The following is a 24,338-nucleotide window of genomic DNA, read 5'->3' as shown; positions in this document are numbered from 1 at the left end:
CAACCAGAGGTGGCAATGCCCAGCCAAGCAGACACAAAACATAAACGTGTCCAGTTTTCATAACAAATTTATTTCTTTACTGGCATCCCCAACATTGGAAATATGACAAGAACTGACACAAACAAGAGTAGTGAATCAGAATTGATGTTTGTCAAATAAGAACAGAAAAGAGATACACTTGATAGGCTTTTGGCATTTGCACTTAGAATTTGATGAGGAAGCATCATGCTGGGAGGTGGAGTAAAAGGAATGAATATACTGAGTGAGGAAGAAAGTGAATATGAATGGTTGTGCCATATGTGCAGTAATGTAATTGCTAGTTTGGAGATAAATAACTTCTCCGTATATATTAGGAATGGTTTGATTGATAGTGAGTGCATAAAAGAAGGCATTAAATATTGAACCCATATACAGGTCATTTCACTTTCTCTCTCTCACACACACACACCTCACACACACACACACACACACACCACATACACATACTTAAATACATATGCAAAATATGCATGTGGAAACCTGCATAAAACTATAGTTCAATGAAGACCAAAAAACTCTATCCATAATATTTGCATTTATGCATCATTTATGTATCCTTTATACTATATCAACTGTGGATAGCATTATTTGAAAGGATCACACATACTTCATATTAGCAAGAGATGAATTTTTCATTATCCAAGCCTAAAAATGAACGTAAGCAATTTAAAAAAGTGCTGGCAGGATTGGTGAAATATTGTATGGGATAAATGAGATATTATTAATGCTGTATCATTAGGTTTACTTCTCAAATATTAATCTTGAAATCAAGAAAATAAAGAATGCTTTTCTAAATCCAATTGATCTTGTTGGCCTAACACTTCACTATGTAAATTAACTTTGCCTAGGGCAAATTAAAATGTGATATTAACATTAAGGTATTACAGTAGCCCCTTTTTCCACAGTTTCACTTTTCATGATTTGAATTACCTGACATCATCTGGGACCCAGGAGCAGATAATCTTCCTTCTAACAAATTATCAGAAGGGCAATGAATAGTAGCCTAATGGTAGGTCATCATGCCTACATCATTGACCTCATTTCATGTCATCACATAGGCATTTTGTCATGTCACATCATCACAAAAAAGGACAGTACAATAAGATATTTTGAGAGAGAACTGCATTCACATAACTTATTACAGTGTATTATTATAATTGCTCTATTTTATTATTAGTCATTGTCGTTAACCTCTTTCTGTGCCTAATTTATAAATTAAACTTTTCTATAGGTGTGTATGCATAGGAAAGACATGGTTTATATAGATTTTGCTTCTACTGACTGAGGTTATGGTTAGGCATCCCCTGGGAGTCTTGGAACATATTCCCTATGGATAAGAGGGAACTAGTGTATTTCGTAGTTCTATGTCATATTCAGATTGCTTTTAAATGTATTGACATATTTGAGAAACAGCTAATTCAAGGAAGTAGGAGAATGCATGATCTGTTTTTTTTTTTTTTTTTTTTTTTTAAGGAGTATAACTATAGGGCAGCCCCGGTGGCACAGCGGTTTAGCGCCGCCTGCAGCCCGGGGTGTGATCCTAGAGACCCCGGGGTCAAGTCCCACGTCGGGCTTCCTGCATGGAGCCTGCTTCTCCCTCTGCCTGTGTCTCTGCCTCTCTCTCGCTCTCTCTGAATAAATAAATAAATTTTAAAAAAGAGTGTAACTATAAACAAAAAGATAAATTGGTATTACAGAAGGATAAAAGCCTGAGGAAAGGAATTTTTTTTTTTGGGGGGAGGGAGAAATATTAAATTAGTACTAAATACTAAATAGGTCAAATATTTAACATCATTTAAAATAAACAAACAAACAAACAAAAAGCAAAATCCCAGTCTGGTTGAATAGGAGCTATATTGGAGCTAGTTATTTATTTTCAGTTTTATAATTGAGATTGGTTTTGGACCACTGAAGTTCACAAAACTGCCATAGTTTTATTGTTTGTATCACAATGACGTGGATTTAGGATTGATTTAGATGAAATTTGAGATAATTATTGTGACTGTGTAGAAATTGTCTGGCACCATAACTTATGTCTCATCTGCTTCACCAATATTTTTCTTTTTTAATACCTGCTTAAATTATCCTAAAGGCTTTAGGATCTTATTTCACTCAGAGCTTTCCTCTCAAAATGACAATCTTTATTACTGAAGGCCATATTTCCAGGGTTTTGTGGAATCTCTGAATTAAAACCATCACATATACCCTGGGATCAGAACATTTCCAGGCTAAAAGGATACTGACTAACCATTTAAAGTAGAGTTGATCCTTGAACTGCAAAGTTCCACTCATATGAATTCTTTTCAATAAATACATGTACACTATTGTAAATGTATTTTATTTTTTATGACTTTCTTAAAAACATTTTTTCTAGCATGCTGTATTGTAAGACTATAGTATAGAATATATAGAAAACAGGTGTTAATTTATGTTTAAGCTATTAGTGATTAAGTTTGGGAGAGTTAAAAGTTGGGCATTGGTGCTTCAACTCCCATGTTGCTCAAAGGTCAACTGTGATTTTGAAAGTTCTTTTCTTGAATTCCTTAAAACCTATGACAATTCTATACAAATTTTTTTTTTTTTTTTTTTAAATTTCCAGGGTCTATCCAACGCACTTTCTTTGAAGGCCAGAGCAGCCTATATTCTCAACTATCCCAGTCCAAACTATGCCAGAGCAGTACTAATAGATTTTTTTATGTCACGACCATCTTATATCGTGTCCACTGTTTTCATGAAAGGGTCAAATATAATCCCAGTTCCTCTAGTGCCTAGTCTAGGATTCTCTTTATTCCACCACAATCCATGTCTTATTTCCATATGACCTTCCTCTTTATTTTAAAGTGTCAAGTAGCTCAAATGAAATTGATTCAAGAATGAATATTGATTGAATGCCAAGTGAAACATTGCCCAGGTTAGATGATACCTTATTCAACAAAAATGAGTCCTAGGTGAAATTTTTGTAGCATATGCTTTCCAGCTATTTTGTGACAAGTTCTATGACAGAGGCAAACATATATTTCATCTAGTTTCTTGGAATAGTTTACAAATACATATATGTTACAGTTATAATAATATAATTATATATAATATAAAAGCATATAATTATTTTAGTTATTTTAACTATTTATTTAAAAATAGAATGCGTAATTATTATATTAATAATGTAAGAATACCTTTCTCTTAGAATAATATAATACAGTATAACATGTAAAACAGCACTAGAGTCCCAGGAGACATTTTCTTAGAAGCAGAATGTTCTGAGCTGCATAAGTAAATCAGGCTAGAGGGAAGAAGACTTACTACTTGCAGTAAGTACTGCAATTGGACCCAGTTAGACAAAGGATGAGAGAGGAAAGGTGATGGGAGCAAGCAAGCAAGAGAGAAAAGAAGCGAGTCAAGGCATAGTGATGATTGTGTTCAGTGTGCTATTTCATGATTATTCAGTTGAAATCATCATCTCCACTTTATGAGGAGATGGAATTCAGGACATTTAAGAGACGGAACCAAAAATAAAAAATTAGTGAGCGAGACCATATTCATAGAGGTTGCTATCCCTTTTATATAACTATAATAGTAAATCCTTAATGCTTTATGTAATTATCTTTGCGGTTTAATCTAAAGACTTTCTGACTATGGGGAAGCTTCCTTCTTCCCAGGTTTTTCCCTTTACCACTTAAAAACCCTGAATATAATGCAATAAACCATTATTGGAAGTCTCTGAAAATTTTGAAGAAGAAAGCAGACTGCCTAAGGAGAAAGTGAGGAGATGAAATGATGATGCGTCCAAGACTTTGTCTCATGTTTTCTTTCTGGAAAGGGAGTTCTAGAAGCTTCCAACTTGGAACGGTGGTAGGCACAGACAAAAATAGATTCAGGAAAACCTTCTTCTCCTTAGCCAAAGAACTGATGGTAAGGGACGCCTAACAATAGAGTTTTGGCAATGATCATTTGATTCTGGCCAAACATCAATAGAAAAATTTCACCTATACCCAGGGCTCAGCAGGGAGATGGAGCTTCAGCCCAATTTCCCAGTTTGTAGAAGCAGATGATGATGTAGTTCTTTACCTGGTGGTGTCAGCCACTAAACGGAAAACTAATCTCCATCCCTCACTTAGCGGAAGCAGGCAGGATCTGATTCTGCTGCCAAGGTATATCAGCAAGGTTTATTGATGGAATAAAGCTGTGTATGTTGGGCTTGTCAGCCCTCCAAATTCCCCTGGCCCCTGGTTTCAACTGGACTTAAGCGGGAAACTAAACCTCCACACACACTCATCAGCATTAAGTTGAATGAGGAAGTGTGGAGAAGGGCTAGTCATCATGATTCCCACTCTGCCTCATGTCAGTGGTGCCAAGCTGGTTGCTGCCTGAATCCCCACCTGACCCTAACAAGATAGTGTGAGTTAGATGGTGTCAACAGTACCCAACATAGAAATGAACATCTACCTTCCCTCATATCTGTGCACTACAACTAAACAGAATGGCTGCCTGCTAAAAAATAAATAAATAAATAAGCCCAGAATCTTACAACATGATACCCAAAGCATCCAATATAATCATAAATGACTCATCATGACAAGCACCAGTTCAATCACAACCTGAATGAGAAAGGAAATTCAGAAGTAACACTGAAATAATTCAAATGTTGGAATTATTTAACAAAGATTTTTAAAAAATGCTTCCATGGCAATTACAGATAGTCTTGAAAAAAAAAAAAGATATGAAAGTCTTAGCAAAGAATTAAAAAATTTAAAAAGGAGCCAGATGGAAATAATAGAAATGAAAAAAAAAAGATAATGACCAAAAAAAATTTACTAGATGGGCTCCATAGCAGAGGGAGTTGACAAAGAATAGTAGCAGAGAATTTGAAGTTGGATCAGAATACTCCATCTGAAAAACAAAAATAACTTACAAAAATAAGAATAGTGCTTCAGGTACCTATAGGACAATAATAAAAATGGTAAATTTCATATTATTAGAGTCCCAGAAGTAAAGAAGGGAGAGGGAGCTAAAATATATTCAAAGAAATAACAGCTGAACACTTTCTGAATTTGGTAAAATACATAAATCTACAGATCCAAGAAGTTAAGTGAATACCAAATAGGATAAAATGAGCAACATCCATGCCAAAGTATATCAAAATTCAACTGGAGACAAATATTTTTTAAGGTTTTTGTTTTTATTTATTTGACAGAGAGAGCCAGAGAAAGAACATAAGCAGGGGAGCAACAGAAGGAGAGGGAGAAGCAGATTATCTGCTCAGCAGGGATCCCAACATGGGATCCTGACCAGAGCAGAAAGCAGATGCTTAATTGACTGAGCCACCCAGGCATCCTGACAAAAACAAATTTTGGAAGTGGCCACAATGAAAGGGCCACTATACTATAGAGGAACACCAATTTAAATAACAGTGAATGTCTCCTATGAAACCACAGAGGACAGAAGGAAGTAGCATATATTTTTCAAGTACTAAGAGAAAAGAGGTGTCAAATCCATATTACTGTATCCAGTAAAAATATCCTTCAGTAATACAATAAAAATATTTTCACATAAAGGAAGACTTTTTAAAAGTATTTCTAGGAAAGCCACCTTTCAACAATGAGGAAAATAATTTTTCAAAACAAAGCAAATGATAAAAGGCTTGAATCTTCAGGGGGAAGAAAAAGATTAAAATGGTAAAAATAGGAGCAATTTAATAGATTACAGTTTTGGTGGATTTTTAAAAACAGTTTTTGATGGTTGAAACAAGAATTATACTACTATATGATGTATTCAGTGCCTATAGCAACAACATTAAAGAGAATCATACTTAAAAAATGAGGACACCTCATTGGAAGTACATTTTCTGTATTTTCTTTGAAATGGTAAATTGTCAATGCCACTGGACTGTGATAAGTTTTTTTAATAATAAACAATATACTCAAATACATTTTAAATAAACAAAGGTAGAATCCTAAAAAAAAAAGTTTGAGAAAATAAGAAGGTAAGAAATGATTAGGAAAGCAACTAGAATTAGAAGAAGCAAACAAAAGAAAAAACATGAAATATCACACTTAAGTGGTATAAATAATTATCTGAAATCTTTATCAATAATTATCTAGCATAACAATAATGATCAAAGATATAAATGGTCTAAATACACCAACTAAAAGACAATTAGTTGGCAGTGGACCTGGTGTATAGGCTAAACAACATGTTCTGAAACTCACTTAAAATACAATGAAATAGGTTGAAAATAAAAGAAAGAAAGAAAGAAAGAAAGAAAGAAAGAAAGAAAGAAAGAAAGAAAGAAGAGAAAAGAAATGTCATGAAAACATTACTTTTAAAAAAGCAAGACTGACTATCTAGATAAAATAGGCCTCAGAGTAAAGAAAATTACTAGAAATAAAAAAAATTAGTAATGACTAAAGGATCAGTCTACTAAGAAAACATAATAATTTTAAATGTTCACACATGAAACAACAAAACCACCGATATAAAGCAAAATATGATAAACATGGAAGGAGAAATGGACAAATCCCACAATTATTGTTTGGTATTTCAACATGCCACTTTCAGTAATTTATAGAACTAATAGATAGAACATTAGTGAGGATATAGAACTGAGTGACATACCATCCAAAAAGATCTAATTGACACATACATAACTCTCCATTCCATAATAGTAATACACATTTCCAAAGATAGATCATACCCTGGACATAAAATATTTTTTCCAAAGATAGATCATACCCTTGACATAAAACAAAACTGAATACATTTAAAATAATTGAAATTGGAGATCCCTGGGTGGCTCAGTTGTTGACCACCTGCCTTCAGCCCAGAGCATGATCCTGGAGTCTTGGGATCAAGTCCAACGTTGGGCTCCCTGCATGGAGCCTGCTTCTCCCTCTACCTGTGTCTCTGCCTCTCTCTCTCTCTCTGTGTCTCTCATAAATAAATAAATAAATAAATAAATAAATAAATAAATAAATAAATAAAAAAAAATATATAAAAAATAATAGAAATTATACATGTTTATTCATGATCATAAAATAATTAAACTAGAAATCGGTAATGTAAACACAACAGGAAATTCTACAAACACTTGAAATTTAAGCAACACAGTTCTACTAAATCCATAGATCAGAATGAGAGAACCAAAGTAAATAAAAAACACAGAGAACTGAATAAAAATATAAATAAATTAACTTATGTAGGATGACGTTAAAGCAGTGCCAAGAGGGGTATTTATTTATAGCACTAAAGACTTGTATTATAAAAGAGAAAGGTCTTAATATAAGTTTCTGTCTCAAGAAACTAGAGAAAAAAAGAGCAAAATAAATGCAAAGCAAACAAAGGAAAGAAAATAATAAAGATAATAGAAATCAATAAGAGTGAAATATAAAAGAGAATATCAATGAAACCAAAAACTGGTTCTTTGAAAAAATCAATTAAAAAAAAAACACAAACAAAAGCATAACTGACAAGGATAAAAAGAGAATAAAAGGAGAGAAGACACAAGTCACCAACATGGGGCATGAACAGGGTTATCACTCAGATCTACCATTCATGAAAGAATAGCAAGAGAACATTACAGATCATTTTACAATCATAATTGATAAATTAGACAAAACAGATCAATTATTATAATCTGAGGGCTCCATCCCACAGTGCCTCACATTAAATTGAGTTTAGCATTCAGTACATATCAACCTTGATTTTTTTTCTCAGCGATAATAGTTCTATCTCCTATGATATGCTGTGATTATAACATGAAAATATACATGTAGAGCACAGGACAGAGCATGAGATGGTGAAGGCTCAAGAATGGTTAGCTTTTGTTATGGTATCAATCCCACAAATACTTCTTGAGTGCTCACTGTCAGTCACTAGTCTAGGTGCTGGGAAAACTCAAGTGGATTTATTAGTCAGAATGCAATCAGGAGACAAAAATCACACCAGTTATTTGAACAGAGAGAATTTAATAGAAAGAATCATTACCTAGGGGGACCTGGGTGGCCCAGTTGGTGAAACATCTACCCTCCGCTCAGGTCAAGATCTGGGGGTCCTGGGATCAAACCCCACGACTGGTTCCCTGTTCCGTGGGGAGCCTGCTTCTCCCTCTCCCTCTGCTGCTCCGTCTGCTTGTGTTCTCTCTCCAATAAATAAAACCTAAAAAAAAAAAATCATTACTTATACAGAAGGTTATTAGCAGAAAAGGAAAGAAGAGAACATGGAAAGATCTTAGAGATAACTGCAGGATGGAGCTACCACTCATAGGGCTGAGAAAACCAAGGATGGAGATTGAAGTAATTAAAACAAGGAAGCTTTAGACCTCTGCAGGGGTGAAACTCCAATAAGTAGGGTGTAAGGGTTGTTGGCATTTTCTACACAATAAGGTTCTATAAGTTTCGGAAAAATGGTAAACCAGATTCAGCTACAACTGTGAGGAGAAACCGCTGTTATAAGGGTGAAGTAATTTTTATGGGGTGATACAAATTCAGGAATCCTACAAGAAGAAATAATCCCCTTTTCCCTCCTCTGGTCTTGCAGTCACTCTGTTAAAATATCTATTGTTAAGAGCTTAACAAAGAAGCTGCTTTTGGCAAAGCAGAAAGGTGTTTTGCAGAGTTCCTGCCCTAGCATTAAAATTTAGATTATAGTTTGGAGTTAGGAGACAAGATTATAATAACGAGCATAATCCGTTGTCGACTCAGTGTCCATACACACCCTCTTCACATAGTGGGCATACCGTAACCTCTACAATAACCATAAGTGTAACCATATCATAACCCAATGAAAATAATTCTTTATTTTTAAAGAAAAATAAAAGAGGAAAAACTACTAGAATTTGAAATCACAGCCCATCTCAAAGCACTCAAATTTCCTCTGTATTTTTATAATACCTTGCATATACCCACTCCATAGCACCTCTTATGCTAATTAAAACTTATCAGTTTATTGTCTATCACTTTGATCAGATGGAGTGCTGTTTCGGAATGGACAGAGCAATCCATTGTGTTTCTCCAGAAATCGGAATGCTTTTTCATTGAAAGGACACAGTAAATGTTTGTGGTAAGAGTATAGGAATCCCACAGCCTGAGTAAGGCGTTATTTTGACAACTAAAAATCATGGCATGGTTACTTTTAGATAATTTTCAAAGAGCCATCTGTGTATTGATTTGTTTAATCATGAACATAACTTTAGAGTCTTAAGCACAGGGAATTGTGTCATGCTAAGCTTGGACGATGGTATCAAACCTCAACCATAAACCAAGCCTGACCAAGTCACTTCAGGAAGGCAGGTGACAGTCTTTTCATGGTAGGAAGGAGAGGGGGAAGACATTGGTACAGGAAGATACCACAGGCAGGGATATGGTCATCAAATCAGTAAACATACCTAGAATATGGTCAGGTCACTTGATTTGATGGAATTTAGAGACAAGCAATGCCACTGCTGAAAATCATTCTTTATTTTATTTATTTATTTTTTTTTGAAAATCATTCTTTAATCAGGTATTGCACAGTATCTCTAGGCCTACTTCCTTTCAATTATAAAGACTGAAAAGTGAGTAGTTATGTTTTATGCAGAGGGCGCGCGCGCGCGCGCGTATGTGTGTGTGTGTGTGTGTGTGTGTGTGTGTGGTGTGGTGTGGTGTTTATTGATTCAGTTTCTCTTGGCTTCTCTCAGTAGGTGACCTAACGTCTTCAGATGGAACTGAGGCTCTTTGAGAACCTAGATAGAAGGAAAATAGTTGAGTCTTTGGAGCAATAACTTGGAAGTTTCACAAAATAACACAGACAGGTTCCGAGTACAGAGGGTAGTGTTAAACCCTGGTAGCTGATACCTAGAGAAAGAAAGAAGTATTTTCTCTCAGAGGTTTATACATGAAACACTGAAGAGCTCTAAGGGTATGAGACAGAACACATTAAAAGGCAGTTCCATGAAGATGTCATTGCAATTGTTCGACTTCATTTCCCACAGTCTAGACAGTGATTTTGTTCTTGGAGATGGAGGAGTGTCTGTGAGAAAATTGGACGTTGATATGAGCCACAATGCTAGGTTGTGTTTTGGGCTCTCAGCTTTCAGAAAGAGACACATTATTTTCACTCATTCTTCCTTCAGTATTTATTGGTTACTGTTAAATCATCTCTTCTTTGCACTCAAGAGGCACCAGTGATTATTCAGGCTGCCTGAGGTATTTGGAGTTTTCAGTGAGGATACACTGAGGAAGGAAGCCCTATTATCTTATTTATCACTCCGGATAAGATATAATTGCTTCCTTCCATTGCTCTTGTGCTTTGCAGTTATTGTTATTTTATAATATATTTGTTCCGTTTTGTGTGTGTGTGCCTTCGCTGCTACTAATTCACTTTTTTATCTTTATTGTTCTTTTTCTGTTCATAGTTTCTATAATTCTATAGCTGGAAAAGCCTCAGCTGCATTTTGTAATATGCTTTCATTGCCTGGGTTTGGTTATGTAGGACCCTAGACTCAGGACTTATCACAAGTCCCGATGATCATTTTGTTTTTTGCAATTGTCTGTGCTATGATCCATCCATGAATCCTGTCAAGAATCTTGAATATCATTCCACAGTCATTGACACATTGGGTAACTCAAAAAGTCAACCTGCAACAGAAAGATCAAAGGAGACCAAACTGTGTCTAAATACACATTACATTTCCTGGACACCTTCCTAAGCGGTGTTGGCAATTACATGATCTAGATATCATGAATTAATGCCCTGAAACTTAACTTCCTCTTCTGTCTCTCTCTCTGTCTCTCTGTCTCTGTCTCTCTCCACCCCTCCCTCCACCCACACACTCAAACATACAGAAGCCACTGACATCTGTCCATTCTGGCATTAAAATCTAGGCCATGGCTTTCACCTATTAAACATAATTTCACTACCAAGCTCAGATGGGGTCACTGTGTGACACTGTGATGAGATGAGATGAAAGAAAAGCAGATCATTTCATGCTCATGTTTGATCATAGACAAAACCAGTAACTCACTATACACCACAAATATAACCAAGCATCCTCTTTCTAGACTCACAGAAGTGCTTGCTAATCCTTTACCAACAGAGCTTTAACTTACTGCATTTTTTCTGCCAACTGGATATAAATGACTAAGAAAACAAATGATAAAATTGTCCCATGTTTGTCAGTTGTCAGTCCAAAACAAAGCCATACTTCCTCGGATCTTCCCTAAAATCCCAGCCGAGATCTTATAACCAGTCCCTTCCAATATCTCCTTAAGCAGATGCCCAATACTCCTCCCACAGTGTTTAATCTCTCTTGCTGTAAGTACCAATCTGCTCAACTTTGTTTGACTGAGGACTAATGGGAAATTCTATCAGTCATTTTATTTTATTTTTATTTTTTTTAAAGATTTAATTTATTTATTCATGAGAGACACACAGAGAGAGGCAGAGACACAGGCATAGGGAGAAGCAGGCTCCATGCAGGAAGCCCGATGTGTGACTGGATCCCAGGACTCTGGGATCCCGCCCTGGGCCAAAGGCAGATGCTCAACCTCTGAGCCACCCAGGCATCCCCTATCAGTCATTTTAAACGATGGAGAGAGGGACCTGACATGATTTAAGTTTCCAAAAGCTCTCTTTGCCTGCTGGGTGAAGAAAGAACAACAGGGGTGAAAGAATGGAAGCATGACACAGGTTTTCAAGATGTGAGGGAGGCTTGGAATATGGTAATAGCGATAATGGAAAGAAATGGATGAATTTAGGCTGTATTTTAGAATAACTATTTTGGATAGAAGAGGGTTTTTTTTCTTTTTTCTTTTGTTAGATCTCAGATTTGGAGTATTGAAATAATCATATGTGTTCAGAGCATGAAATAGTATCCTTTATTCACTCAAGGTTTGTTTCTGGTTTCCTTAATCCTTATCCCCCACCCTCCCCAATCCACTCTCCACTGCCCCCAGTTCTAATTCATTGAGCAACACCTTTATTTGTTAGTTGGTGTTCTTGGAAAAGTACATTACTCTTTTCTTTGTGTATTCTTCTTTATTATGGTACTTATATACTTATTCTCCACTTAGTTTTTCCCTTACCAGTATATATTTACTCTTGTCATAGATTGTTTGGTTTAGTTAAATGCTTAACTGTTGTAAAGACCTTCAAGGTTTTTATCTACCACAATTGGCTTACTCACTGCCTCAAAGATGGAGAAACCAATAGTTTCCGCTGACCTACTATCACAAATAACATTGGGATTAGTAACCTTGTATGTGATTCTTTATTTTAATTTAATTTTCCTTTCTTTGACACAAGAATTACTAAGATGTACTTAAGCATACTTAATTTTACTTAAGCATATAATTTGATGGAGTATTGTAAAACAACAGAAAAGAAAAAAAAACTATTGCTATGTTCAGAAGCATAAACAGAGCTCATGAAAATAATTTGGGCAGAAGAAGTTAGGCACTAAAGAATGTATCCTGTGTGAATCCATTTATATGAAGTACATGAATAGGCAATACTAGTTGACAGAGCTATAAATCAGGATGAATCAAGGTAGGTGTGAGGAAGAGAGAATATAATTCTTATGTCCATCAGGAACAGTACATGCAAATGAAACAGCAAAGGAATATTGCAGGAAGTTGCCAAGCAGACAAAATAGATGGTGGTCTAATGGGAGAATAATGATGGAACTCAAGGGCACAAGCCAGCCACATAACAACCCAGAGTGGGGAGGTCAAGTTCTATTGCAATCAGGAAGCTTCTTATATGAATGCCACCAGGGGAAAAAAAAAAAAAAAGATTTTTGTTGTGTGACCATTACAGAGAGCATAATAAGTAAGGAAGAGAGCCTGAGTACATCTGGTGGGAAGTATAAATGTCTACGGTCGATAAGAAGAGATGATCCCACATATATACCTGCTTATAAGGAAAAACCAGTATCATTCATCATGTAGAAAAGATACTCAGGGATCCCTGGGTGGCGTAGCGGTTTGGCGCCTGCCTTTGGCCCAGGGCGCGATCCTGGAGACCCGGGATCGAATCCCACATCAGGATCCCGGTGCATGGAGCCTGCTTCTCCCTCTGCCTGTGTCTCTGCCTCTCTCTCTCTCTCTCTCTCTGTGACTATCATAAATAAATTAAAAAAAAAATTATTTAAAAAAAAAAAAAGAAAAGAAAAGATACTCAATAGGTAAAAGTTTTAATGAACTTCCTAAGGTTTACTTATAGTTTCCATTGAGTTGTATGACTTGAAAATCTGTTTAAAAAATCTGTTCAAATGGTCTAGGAAGTTCTACTAATATAGACCTATTAATACAAAATAATATTAATATCCTAGTTAAAAAGGAAAAAATACTCTAGAATTTTTTTTTTTTTTTTACTATCATGTTATCTGCTAGCAGGAGCCATCCTATATGAAATGGAAGTGACTAATCAGAAAATATCTTTTTTTTAATTATGTAAATCATAGAGAAGTAGAATTAAATGAGATCTCTAATTGTTAAAATAGAGTTTTCATATTTGGAAGGAAACTAGCAAATATTTATATCCACATTGAATATAATTTTGAAAACTCCTCATGTGATCTTAATCTCTTTTTTAAAAGCAATAATTATTTTTATTTAAAGTGTTGTTTCATTTGATTTGATTTTGTTTTTACTCAAAGGAGTCATACAGATTTGCTGTTTTTATGTGCAAACCCCTTGACTCTTTAATTAGAATTTATTTTGCATTGGAGAGATTCCCTTTTTTCCCTGAATGAAGGGAAATAAGAACATTAAGACAATGAAGATACCTCACAGGGGAAAGACAAAATTTACCTATGGCTTTATTTATTAATCTGGTCTTTAAAGCAGTTATTTTGGGGAATCCCTGGGTGGCTCAGCGGTTTAGCACCTGCCTTCAACCCAGGACGTGATCCTGGGGTCCTGGGATCGAGTCCCACGTTGGGCTCCCTGCATGGAGCCTGCTTCTCCCTCTGCCTGTGTCTCTGCCTCTCTCTGTGTCTCTCATGAATAAATAAAATCTTAAAAAAAAATAAAGCAGTTATTTTATATTGATCTGCCACTGAATGCTGCCACTTGCATTTCCCCAAATAGAATATGCCATATAAAACCTACACACCGCTCACTGCCCTGCCCCACCAACCCCTCCAAGACCTCACTTATCTTTCAAACTTAAGGTTATGAATCACTTTTATGTAAAGCCTTCCTCATGATTACAGTTTTATAATTCCCTTTGACCCCACACTCCCCCCACCAAGCAGAATTGGCTGTTTCCTCTGCTTCAGTACTTTTGCTATATCACTTACTACTTTGAATTTGACTTCTCTTCCTTACTAGCCTAAGGGCTTCTTGTTTTTTTTTTTTTTTTTTTATTGAACAATGGGTGGGATATAATGTTATATTAGGTTCAGGTTTACAGCATACTACTTCAACAACAGACTAGAAGCTTTTTGAGGGTCAGGTGTTCTGAATCTGTGGTGCTTAGTTTTCTGGTTGGCATAAAAAAGCGTTATGTATATTTGTAAATCATGCATGATGGACTAGTCCTGGGCTATGTGCATATAAATTCTTTTCACTGAATGAACTGGCTAATTAGGATGTACAGAGTTAGCAACCTTATCATGAATGAGATATACCAGTCATTAAGATAATCAAAATACCTATCTCAGTACATTATAGCCTCCAGACAAAAAAAAGGAATTGTAAATGGTGGATGTGATTGCACACTTGAAAAGACGTGTCTAGAACACAGTTTATTAATTTTTTATAGCACGCTTTAATTTGACAGAGGACTATCTGAAGTACATACAAACCAAAGAAAACTGTAAATGTTGGAGTATTATGCTGCTGGATTGAATCAAGCTTCTTACTTTTCCCCAAACAACATGAAAGTATTATTTTAATTTCCTAGATAACTACTTAAGAGTTTGGAGTATTAAAAAAAAATAAAGAAAAAAGAAACAAAAAAGAACTCAGGCTATTAAAATGAAGATTAAATGTTCAAACAAATATACATAAAATGTTTATTTTTAAGGTCTTGGCTGTTAAGTAGTGACTTTTTAAACATAAAAATTCATAGTAGGTATTTGGGAAAAAAATTCAGAATATATGGTCTAATTACTTGCTGGTATGTAGTGGCAGCATATGTGTGTCCATATAATCACCTATCGTTTCAACATTTAGGATATTTATATAAAGTATTTGTGCTTAGACACGTAAAATTTTGTTTACTACCTAACTGGTAAGTGGATTTATAAATATCTTTGCAGAGTTCAATGTGTTGAAATTACTAATCTTCATACTAGACATTTCAAAATTTGCATGTATAATTGCACATTCCTTCACGCAAATAAAAACTTAGTTTTTGCCCTCCTGGAAAAGGTATTTATGTATTTATCTATGCACACTTAACGTGTATGCAAACATTTGGATTTACATATATACATATTTATTGTGTTTATGCAACATTGGTTTATATAGTGCACTCTACACATTTTGCTTTTATTATGATAAATATTGTTATGCTTGATCTTTACCAATCTAAAGAAAAGTATGTTTGTCATTTGTCCATGGTATTGGAACTTTTGAATATTCTGTTTCTTAAGATCATGGGAAGTGTTACTTAAGTGGATTTCAAAATATCATAACTTTGTTTTGGGAAGGCATTCAAATATCAAATATGTATTTTGCACATATATAACTTTTATAAAAAGGAACCTATTTTGGCTAGGATAAGTTAGGGGATTTTTAGGCCTGGACACCATTCATTCTCAGCTGTGTAAACAATATGAAGGGATGATACCAAAAAAATAAAATAAATAAATAAATAAAAGAAAGAAAGCCCTGTATATATTATGTATGACTGTGCATCCACACAGAATTTCCCACACACATATGCTGCCTGGGACATGGTATATGTCACAGCCATTTTATACGTGATTCTTCTTTCTAACTATAAAGGTTTGGTGTTGTCATAGTACATATTTAGCTTCTGAGATTGATGGATTGTTTCAGTGAACAAGATTATATAGCATTTTTTTTCTTATCTGAGTCAATGTTTTCCTCAATACCATGAAGTAAATTAAAATAAAGTGTTTAAATCTACTGCTTATGATAAAGAAGACCAAATCTCATTCTAATAAATATGAAATACAGCTTGTCATGTTCCTTTCACTCTGTAGAAATGCTACCACAAGGCTTTGCCAGTTAAGTCTAATATGTTGACATTTATTTTTGCTGCAATAAATGTTAGGATTATATTTTTGCATTAAATTCTGGCATTTTTAAAGATCACGATGACAAGTAATTTATTCCTCAAATCACTCTGGTTTGTTTTTACTTTTTGAATATGGATTTGGCCATGTGTCTCCAAGGCACAGTACAAAGCATATTTCATATGTTTTGCAACCTATTAGTTTGATTTAAATCCACTTTTTCCATCTGGATTTACGCAAGCCTTCCTTGATGTTATTTGCTCTGAATTATTGCCCAGAAATAATCACACTGAATCCAATTTTACACTGGCTGTGTGGCCTACCAAGTCTGTCACTGTAAAGCTTTAAGGCTTTTATAGTTTGTTTCAGTGAAGGCAATTCCTCAAATTTTCTGTATATGAATATATAATATGCTGTTTTGACATACATTTAAAATTTTTTCTCTACCTTTTTTTAAATATGGAATGAATATGATGACATATTTAAGAAACTACAATGGTTACAGAATCAGTGGAAAAAAAGCAATGTGTGAAACAATGTTTTTGCATATTCAAGATAAAATTCACATACAGTAGATTGGGTCAATCTTTATATGATTCGAATCAAAACCTTGAAGATAATAATTTAGTTCTGAAAGCACTGATGCAGTTCTTTTGCACCTTGAAGATTTATTTCTTTTAGTAATACAAGAGCTAAAGGAGAATGTAAATTTGAAATTCATCTTTTTTTAAAAACCATATTTTTAAAGGACTATCTTTCTCTAAGTTGAGTGAAGAGTGAAATAGAACATTTTTCAAAGTAGGTAATAAATCTAGATTATGCAGACATAAACCCTTGTCCTTTGTTTTTTCTGTCTCCCTGGTAGATAGTTTTGGTCTATATCAATCAGAGAAAAAGAAAGAAATGTCAATTGTCTACCTATATTTAGTCATTAACTTTCAATAACCTTATGAGAAAACCTGAAATTTTGAGTATGTAACAAATTATAGTAGAAAGCTAAATTCTTTTCAGCCTCATACAAAAGTCCAGAGAATTCTTATTGGTTAGTTTACATAAATAAATGTGTGGGTGGTTGCTCACACTTACACATCTGTAATTTGCATTCTCACCACTTATAAGAAAGTTCAGACTATTTAATATTTGCTAACTAGAACTACACAGTTGATAATCTTTCCTCTTTTGAATATAGGTACGTGATTTTTTTTTCTATGATAAGCTTAGTTTCAGTCTCTTTTGCTGAATTAGAATCCAAATCTACACTGAAGAATTTTTTGAGGATTAATTTAAGTATTCTTTTTAAAATATCTATCAAGGAAGAGAAATATGAGGTTTAAAATGTTCTATTTTACAAATCCAAATTCTTTCTCTCTCATAAAATGGTTTGGTAAGGCAAAATACACAGCGATCCTCTGGATGCTTTAGAGAGGGATAAAACTTCATGCTATTGAGTTCAAATATATAAAGGCAAAGTGAAAGAGAAATGAGGTAATCATCCATTGGATTCTAGACTTAAAAGGACAGCTTTCAGCCAAACTATCTGGAAAATTAGAAAAATTTCCCTTTACCTTATTTAAACAATTAACTTAATCTTCTTCTTCATTTTTTTACTATAGATAAAAGTGCCTTTTTCTTTTAGATAATTATAGTTACATTGTTAGAAAACACCAGATAAATAGCTATTCTATTTATCACATACCATCTTTGAGATTATTATTTAAATCACTTTGCCTAAAAATACCCTTCTGTACGATGGAGAAAAATTGCTATATTCTTCACCTGAACTATTAAAGGAGTAACAAGGAATCGTAAATGAACCAGACATCATGGGAAACATTATATGAACTATAAATAATGTGTTATGCTTTACTTTGAAATGCAGACTTTTATGCAAATCCAAATTGTTATAATTATATAAAAATTGATACACAAATCTAAGTCTAACATTTAATGTTATAGTCAATGCTGATGAAATGACTAAGTCATTTTCATACTAAATATTTAAAACCTTAGACCATTTTTATGACATATACATGACTCATATATGTGAGTTGTTTTCAATTTTGGCCATTATGAATAATGCTGCTATGAACACAAGCATACAAGTTTTGTGTGGACTGTTTTCATTTATCTTGGATATGTATTAAAGAGTGAAATTGCTGGGTTATATAGCTACTCTATCTTTAACATTTGGAGGAACTGTCAAACTATTTCCCAATACAGCTGCACCATTTAACGTTCTTACCAACAGTGTATGAGGATCCTAATTTCTCCATATCTTTCACTCCACTTATTATCTAGTCTTTTTGATTATACACCTTCTAGTGTATGTGAAGTGGTGTTTTTGGTTTATATTTTGTAGCCCTGATAGATAAGACTGTTGAACACTTTTTCACATGCTTATTGGACATTTATACACCTACTTTGGAGAAATTTATAACCAAATGCTTTATCTATTTTTAAGATTACTTATCTTTTTATTATTGAGTTGTGTTTTTTATATGTTTTGAATCTAATCTGTTATCAGATATATGACTTAAAAATGTTCTGTCATTAGGTGTATGTGTTTATGTTTGCAATGATATTGTTTATATTACTGGTTTTTTAAATGGATTTAAATTTTTCCTTTTTTGTCTTGTACAATTGGTGTCATATCTAGGTAAGTTCTGGTAAACCTAGGTCAAGATTTACACTTGATCTTAGCCAAAAGCCCAAGAAGCTATTAGGTCAAGATTTATGCCTTTGTTTTCATCTAAGAAATTTATAGTTTTTATTTTAAAATTTATTTCTGTTGTCCATTTTGGTTTATTTTTAATGTTATGTATAAGAAAAACATGCAACTTTATTCTTTTGCATGTGAATAGCTAATACCACTATTTCCCTCCCTCCCATTTTTTCCCCATTGAGTTGTCTTGGCAGCCTATCCTTGTTGAAATCAATTGACCATAAATGTAAAGTTTATTTCTGAATTATCAATTCTGTCCATTTGTTCATGACCATCCTCCTGCAGCACCACACTTTTTTGATTACTGTAGCTTTGTAGCAAATTTTGAAACTAAGAAATATTAGTTATTAAGCTTAGTTCTTTTGTAATATTTCTTGGTTATTCTTGGTTCCTCACATTTCTGTATGAATTTTAGCATGACTTGTTAATTTCTGAAAAACAACAAGAATAACAAAACTTCCAGTTGGATTGTGATAGGCATTGAGTTTAAAATGTGAATTAATTTGAGGAGATTTGTCATTTTTGCCAATATTAAGACATTCAGGGCAGAGAGGAATGAGATAATTAAAAATGGAAGCTTGCCCTAGCCAGGGAGAATCTGAAATTTGTAGAGAGAGAGCCCTGATTTGTTGGCTAACATTTCCCGGAGTACAGTTTCTATATCATTGACCTGAGGGAATGGGAGGGAGTGGGTTATGGTCAAATGCCATAGACTTTTGCTGTTTCTGAAATTTAGTAGGTTTTCTTGAATAATTATTTCTCCATTTGCTGTATGATCTTAGGAAAATTTCATATATGTTAAATGGTTGTTTTTATTTGTTTTGCTTGGAGATATTGCTTGTGTGTATTAAAGAGTATATTTCATCAGTTTTGGTTGTTTTGCTGGGAAGATGGTCTACAATGACATCAAGCCACCATTCCAAAGTAAAATAACCGTATTAATTGCATAGGCATCAGAGTTGAAGCCAGTAGTTTAAAGAGTAAATGAAAATTTAAAAAGTAGATATATCTAATATAGACACGTTTAGCAGTTTGACTATGAAAGAAAGGAGAACAAGGAAATGCCACTTTTAGGAGCAGGGGAAATACAATATGGTTTCTGTTTAATTTTTTAATATAATAGTAACATAAGTATGTTTAAATGAGAAGAAAGAAAAAAAAATTAAAAAAATTTAAAAAAATGATTAGAAAGATCCAGATACAAAACAAATTTAAGTAAATTCTTACATTTTTGGCCAAGTGATGAAGATGTGGGAAGCCCATGACTTCAGTTTTCTATGTGAATTGAGAGCTGGTGATAAGAAAGAAGTCTGAGTCTGCAGGTGGAATGTGGAGAAGGTCTGATTATCCACGTGGTCAGTGGGTTGGAACCTATCGGTAAAATGTAGTCAAACTGTTATGTATCTTTTATGTGCAGCTGACATTGATAGACATGGTTTCAGAGTAGCACCGATTTAAATATTTTATTTGCAAGCCCCAAACTCATTTGTTCTGTATTTTTTTGGAAACAGGATCTTCCCTCAGTTAGTAAAATGAAAGGAATTGTTTCTCCTATAACATTGAAGAAAAAACTTTGCATCAGAATTTATTTCCCCTAGATGCACAATTATATTAGATTGTTTTGGTGTAAGTTTTCACATAGACGTCTAAAATGCAGATTTAGTGTGGGTGATCATACATAGGTCACACTTAGTTAGGCATCTTTTCTACCATGGCAAACTCTCATTGCTGTAACACCTCTGGCAACACTATTCAAGGTCACAAACAAAATCTTTTCAACACTGACCTAGATATGAATTTTCAGTGTTTCACCATGTGGGTGAATTCATGACAATTGTTCCTGATAGCTGTAGAATTATAACAGCCACTAGAGAAAATATTTGTACTTCTTACCCCTCTCCTATTGTATTAAAGAATCAAATTAGTAACCACAGCTATCTTTGTTGCAATGACTGACAAGTAAAGGATTCAGTCTGGCAGTTGACAATTAATAAATTACATTTCTTCTTCTTCCTGAAGGCTTTAGGGACATGATATTTTCCTACTTTTTTACTAATTAAGAATGGGTAAATCTCTTAAGGCTTTGTGATTGGATTTGGTTTGGATAACGTTTGTTTGTCAAATTGATACATGGTATGACATGAATCAGAGCCGTCTAAATCTTTACACCTAACTGAATTAGCGCTTCTCTTATATCTAATGATCCCAGCCTGTCTTCCTCATTCTGTCACAAATTGAGTCATTATAACCCACTTTGGATTGTTCTATTCTAATCTCTGACCTTTTTTCTTTCAAATCTCACTTTAAGCTTAAATATTATTTCACTATTTTATAACTTGAAAATGAGATCACCCTAAGAAAGAAACTAACAACTTAATAATATAGAAGATCAATGACACGGAAATTCTTGATATGACTCAATAGCTGCTGGGAGGCAGTAAGTTTGGCATATTACCACATCTAAATAAAAGTACCATAATTAAGAGAAATTTGATGGGGAGGAAGGGGATTATGTAAATAACTTGGTCAATTGTAGAGGTATAAACCACTGAAATTGGAGGATATATGTTGGAAGTTTTGCTAATATCAATAATGTCTACTAGCATTTAAGTATCATTTACTTTGATCCAGGACCCTTTGGAAGATCTTTATAAGAATGACTTTGCACATGATACTCACAAAAGCCCCTAGGTAAATGTTTTCCCTTTAATCATACTTGACAGGCAAGAAATCACCACCTTGGGGATTTTAAGCATGGGCTCAATATTCAGAATGAGCAGATGGTGGAAAGTTCGATGAGATTGAATTCCAGAGCCTATCCCTAATCATATCCTGCTCTTGGTAAGGTGAATGATGGGGAGTAGAGACTCTGTTTCGTTATTCTTATCTGTGAAGATAGTATGGAGATATTTGTATTCCCAACTGCCTTGGATCAAATGAGAAATTGTACAAGAAAACATTTTACTGAAAGATATTGTAGCTTTGAATTTCTGTGGAGCAATTGAAACCATAAACTAAGCAAGTGTTACTTGTTAATACAGTAGACATGGCGCTGGTAGATCAAATGCTCTGAAGACAATAGTGAAATATCAGATAGTATAATGGCAAGAGTGTGAGAAATATGACCATGGTGATGAGTATGGAGTGTGAAGCAGTGGCCAAAATTCAAAGCCCAGGAGTGTGTTCATGAAGCCCGATAAATAATGAAGCCTGGAACTACCATGATTATTGCTATCTGTAGTTTCTCCTGAGGACACTGTCTCTTTTCAATTCTGCATATACTTAATTTATAAATGATGCAACTATCTGATGAGCGTACTGATACTTCCCTCTAAGGCTGTCAAATACCCACACAATTAGCTATGAATGAATTAGTAATGTTTCCAGTCAATGTTCTTTGCATGTTTGGGAGTTAAGGTCATTGCATTTTTCTTTATAATTATTCAGCCTTTATGCGTTAAGCTTCATATAGGTTTCATTAATATTTAATTTTTTGTCTGTATTACTATATTTTATTTCATTCCATTCCCCTGCTAGCTGTCAAATTATTTGAGGGTGCTATGAATTGAAATTATTTACTGGTATAAATCGAAAGAAAATACCTAGACCAATGCTTTTTAACCTTTTTTTACTCATGGCACACATGACAGATCTTTACATGATACCTGGAAAAAGTTGTTCCAGATTTTACAGCCTGGGATTGAGGGAAATAGTATCTGGGTAGATCACTACATTCTGGCCAGTGGGAACAGTGGCAGTATTCATTAGACAGAAGATTTAGTGAGTTGGAATGAACTAGAAATATACAGAGCCACTAACATGAAGGGGCCAAAATATAATGTTTTTATTTCTATAAAACTGAATATAACTTTGCATTGAGTGCCCTTTCCTGCTGATTAAAAAAAAATCTTTTTTTTCACATTAAATTGTTCACTTCTGACTTAAAAGATAATTTATTTTGATTGATTTCAGCATGCCTAAGGAATTAACTTTTGTCTTAATTTTTGTGGAAAGTCTACTCAGGGGAAAAAATAAAACACCAAAAAACCAAAAACAAACAAACAAACAAAAAACAAACAATTCTTATGTACCAAGGAAGTTGGCTTAACTCTGATATTAAACAAGGATACTACAAAAGAAAATTCATATGCCAACCAGTTTCATATAGTTATAAACAAAATCTAAATACACTGTGATTTATAGAAAGTGAGTAAGATCCATTGTATGAGGATTTGGGTTAAGTTCTTAAAGGAGTTTAATTAGCTTTAGGCAATCATTTGCACTTAGACATTTTTTTCATTAAAACAAAATCATTTTCGTGATGGTTATACCCCAAGTGCCTACCCTGAAACCATGAGACATTAGAATAGTCACATAAAAGAAAGAGTCATTTATTTCTTCATTTATTCAATAAATATTTTTTTGTATATCTATTAGGTATAAGGCTTTGTTATTAAGTACTATATTATTCTAGACTTTGAGAACATTCTCAGTGAAAAAAACAGAAAATGACCCTATCTATATGGAACTGCATTATACTGATGTAAAATAAAAAGGAAAAATTAGAAATAAGAAATTACGTAGTGGATTAGAGAGTGTTGACTCCTAAGTAGAACATATAGAATAATCATGAAAAAAGTAAAGTTTGCTAGGCAGAAGGGGAGTGGAATTTTGGAGGATTGACAAAAATGTCTTACTGAAGATCAATATTGAAAACAGACCTGAGGAGTGCCTGGGTAGCTCAGTCAGTTAAATGTCCCAACTCTTGGTTTCAGCTCAGATCAGGATCTCATAGGTCATAGATCTGAGCCCCATGTCAGGCTCTGTGCTCAGTGGGGAGTCTACTTGAAGATTCTCTCCCTCTGTACCTTCCCCCACCTTGCTTTCTCCCTCTCAAATAAACAAATTGATCAAAATAAATAAAGAAAAAAAAAGAAAAAAAGAAAAGAAGAAAGAAAGAGAAAAGAAAGAAAGAAAGAAAGAAAGAAAGAAAGAAAGAAAGAAAGAAAGAAAGGGAAGGAAAGAAAGAAAGAAAAAAAAAAGAAAGAAAGAAAGAAAGAAAGAAAGAAAGAAAGAAAGAAAGAAAGAAAGAAAGAAAGAAGAAAGAAAGAAAGAAAGAAAGAAAGAAAGAAAGAAAGAAAGAAAGAAAGAAAGAAAGAAAGATGAAACCATCTGAGATGAAGCTATGGTGCTGTCTCAGATAAGATCTTTTCATAAATAGGGAAGAGCAGAGACAAAAGACCTGTGACAAAGCAGAACTAGACATGTTTCAGGAACCTTAAGGAGGCCCATGCAGTTGGACAGATGAAACTGGGAGGAGAATGAAAGAATTAAAGTCAGAGTTTCTAGAATCCAGATTTTGTCAGGCCTTGTAGGTCATAGTAAGATGTTTAT

At 34.1% G+C, this 24,338-nt stretch overlaps 1 long non-coding RNA gene across 1 annotated transcript; it reads right to left on the bottom strand.

Annotated features, from left to right (window-relative positions):
- Window positions 1-8,024: 8,024 nt before the first annotated feature.
- LOC111095398 lies at window positions 8,025-23,724 on the bottom strand. The gene is made up of 3 exons (XR_005356442.1): window positions 23,666-23,724; window positions 20,172-20,315; window positions 8,025-8,190 (listed from the first exon to the last, which is right to left on the bottom strand). It is a non-coding gene; the product is annotated as an uncharacterized LOC111095398 (long non-coding RNA).
- Between the last annotated feature and the right edge of the window lie 614 nt (window positions 23,725-24,338).

The sequence above is a fragment of the Canis lupus genome, chromosome 3 (genome assembly GCF_011100685.1).
Source record: "Canis lupus familiaris isolate Mischka breed German Shepherd chromosome 3, alternate assembly UU_Cfam_GSD_1.0, whole genome shotgun sequence".
NCBI lineage: Eukaryota > Metazoa > Chordata > Mammalia > Carnivora > Canidae > Canis > Canis lupus.
Note: the sequence above shows the minus strand (reverse complement) of the source record. Positions and strands in the feature narration are given on the sequence as shown.